The sequence below is a fragment of the Tursiops truncatus genome, chromosome 3 (genome assembly GCF_011762595.2).
Source record: "Tursiops truncatus isolate mTurTru1 chromosome 3, mTurTru1.mat.Y, whole genome shotgun sequence".
NCBI lineage: Eukaryota > Metazoa > Chordata > Mammalia > Artiodactyla > Delphinidae > Tursiops > Tursiops truncatus.
Window position 1 is genome coordinate 43,298,244 of NC_047036.1, and position 3,596 is coordinate 43,301,839.

Below are 3,596 nucleotides of genomic sequence, written 5' to 3' on the forward strand. Positions count from 1 at the left end.
GCAGAGAGCAGAAGCAAGAAGAACTACAATCCTGCAGCCTGTAGAACATAAACCACATTCACAGAAAGACAGACAAGATGAAAAGGCAGAGGGCTATGTACCAGATGAAGGAACAAGATAAAACCCCAGAAAAACAACTAAATGAAGTGGAGATAAGCAACCTTCCAGAAAAAGAATTCAGAATAATGATAGTGAAGATGATCCAGGACCTCGGAAAAAGAATGGAGGCAAAGATTGAGAAGATGCAAGAAATGTTTAACAAAGATCTAGAAGAATTAAAGAACAAACAGAGAAGAACAATACAATAACTGAAATGAAAAATACACTAGAAGGAATCAATAGCAGAATAACTGAGGCAGAAGAACGGATAAGTGACCTGGAAGACAGAATGGTGGAATTCACTGCTGTGGAACAGAATAAAGAAAAAATAATCAAAAGAAATGAAGACAGCCTAAGAGACCTCTGGGGCAACAATAAACGCAACAACATTCGCATTACAGAGGTCCCAGAAGGAGGAGAGAGAGAAAAAGGACCAGAGAAAATCTTTGAAGAGATGATAGTCAAAAACTTCCCTAACATGGAAAAGGAAACAGCCACCCAAGTCCAGGAAGTGCAGAGAGTCCCATACAGGATAAACCCAAGGAGAAACACGCCAAGACACACAGTAATCAAATTGGCAAAAATTAAAGACAAAGAAAAATTATTCAAAGCAGCAAGGGAAAAATGACAAATAACATACAAGGGAACTCCCATAAGGTTAACAGCTGATTTCTCAGCAGAAACTCTACAAGCCAGAAGGGAGTGACATGATATACTTAAAGTGATGAAAGGAAAGAACCTACAACCAATATTACTCTACCCAGCAAGGATCTCATTCAGATTCGATGGAGAAATTAAAAGCTTTACAGACAAGCAAAAGCTAAGAGAATTCAGCACCACCAAACCAACTCTACAACAAATGCTAAAGGAACTTCTCTAAGTGGGAAACACAAGAGAAGAAAGAACCTACAAAAACAAACCCAAGGGCTTCCCTGGTGGCGCAGTGGTTGAGAGTCCGCCTGCCGATGTAGGGGACACGGGTTCGTGCCCCGGTCCAGGAAGATCCCACATGCCGCGGAGCGGCTGGGCCCGTGAGCCATGGCCGCTGAGCCTGCGTGTCCAGAGCCTGTGCTCCGCAATGGGATAGGCCGCAACAGTGAGAGGCTCACGTACTGCAAAAAACAAAACAAAAAAAACAAACCCAAAACAATTAAGAAAATGGTCATAGGAACATACATATCAATAATTACCTTAAATGTGAATGGATTTAATGCTCCAACCAAAAGACACAGGCTTGCTGAATGGATACAAAGACAAGACCCATATATATGCTGTCTACAAGAGACCCACTTCAGACCTAGGGACACATTCAGACAGAAAGTGAGGGGATGGAAAAAGATATTCCATGCAAATGGAAGTCAAAAGAAAGCTGGAGTAGCAATACTCACATCACATAAAATAGACTTTAAAATAAAGAATGTTACAAGAGACAATGAAGGACACTACATAATGATCAAGGGATCAATCCAACAAGAAGATATAACAATTATAAATATATATGCACCCAACATAGGAGCACCTCAATACATAAGGCAACAGCTAAAGGCCATAAAAGAGGAAATTGGCAGTAACACAATAATAGTGGGGGACTTTAACACCTCACTTACACCAATGGACAGATCATCCAAAATGAAAATAAATAAGGAAACAGAAGCTTTAAATGACATAATAGACCAGATGGATTTAATTGATAGTTATAGGACATTCCATCCCAAAACAGCAGATTACACTTTCTTCTCAAGTGCACACAGAACATTCTCCAGGATAGATCACATCTTGGGTCACAAATCAAGCTTCAGTAAATTTAAGAAAATTGAAAACATATCAAGCGTCTTTTCTGACCACAACACTATGAGATTAGAAATGAATTACAGGGAAAAAAATGTAAAAAACAAAAACACATGGAGGTTAAACAATAGGTTACTAAATAACCAAGAGATCACTGAAGAAATCAAAGAGGAAATCAAAAAATACCTAGAGAAAAATGACAATGAAAACACGATGATCCAAAACCTATGGGATGCAGCGAAAGCTGTTCTAAGAGGGAAGTTGATAGCTATACAAGCCTACCTCAAGAAACAAGAAAAATCTCAAATAAACAATCTAACCTTACACCTAAAGGAACTAGAGAAAGAAGAACAAACAACACCCAAAGTTAGCAGAAGGAAAGAAATCATAAAGATCAGAGCAGAAATACATGAAATAGAAACAAAGAAAACAACAGCAAAGATCAATAAAACTAAAAGCTGGTTCTTTGAGAAGATAAACAAAATTGATAATTGATTAGCCAGACACATCAAGAAAAAGAGGGAGAGGACTCAAATTAATAAAATTAGAAATGAAAAAGGAGAGGTTACAATGGACACCGCAGAAACATAAAGCATCATAAGAGACTACTACAAGCAATTCTATGCCAATAAAAAGGACAACCTGGAAGAAATGGACAAATTCTTAGAAAGGTATAACCTTCCAAGACTGAACCAGGAAGAAATAGAAAATTTCTAATAGAAAATATGAAAAGACCAATCACAAGTAATAAAATTGAAACTGTGATTAAAAATCTTCCAACAAACAAAAGCCCAGGACCAGACAGCTTCATAGGTGAAGTCTATCAAACATTTAGAGAAGAGCTAACACCCATCCTTCTCAAACTCTTCAAAAAATTTGCAGAGGAAGGAACACTCCCAAACTCATTCTATGAGGCCACCATCACCCTGATACCAAAACCAAACAAAGTTACTACAAAAAAAGAAAATTACAGACCAATAACACTGATGAATATATGTGCAAAAATCCTCAACAAAATACTAGCAAACAGAATCCAACAGCACATTAAAAGGATCATATACCATGATCAAGTGGGATTTATCCCAGGGATGCAAGGATTCAATATATACAAATCAATCAATGTGATACATCATATTAACAAACTGAAGAATAAAAACCATATGATCATCTCAATAGATGCAGAAAAAGCTTTTGACAAAATTCAACACCTGTTTATGATAAAAACTCTCCAGAAAGTGGGCATAGAGGGAACCCACCTCGACATAATAAAGGCCATATTCGACAAATCCACAGCAAACATCATTCTCAGTGGAGAAAAACTGAAAGCATTTCCAACAAGATCAGGAAGAAGACAAGGATGTCCACTCTCACCACTCTTATTCAACATAGTTTTGGAAGTCCTAGCTACAGCAATCAGAGAAGAAAAAAAATAAAAGGAATACAAATTGGAAAAGAAGAAGTAAAACTGTCACTGTTAGCAGATGACATGATACTAAACATAGAGAATCCTAAAGATGCCACCAGCAAACTACTGGAGCTAATAATGAATTTGGCAAAGTATCAGGATACAAAATTAATGCACAGAAGTCTCTTGCATTCCTATACACTAATGATGAAAAGTCTGAAAGAGAAATTAAGGAAACACTCCCATTTACCATTGCAACAAAAAGAATAAAATACCTAGGGATAAACCTACCTAGGGAGACAAA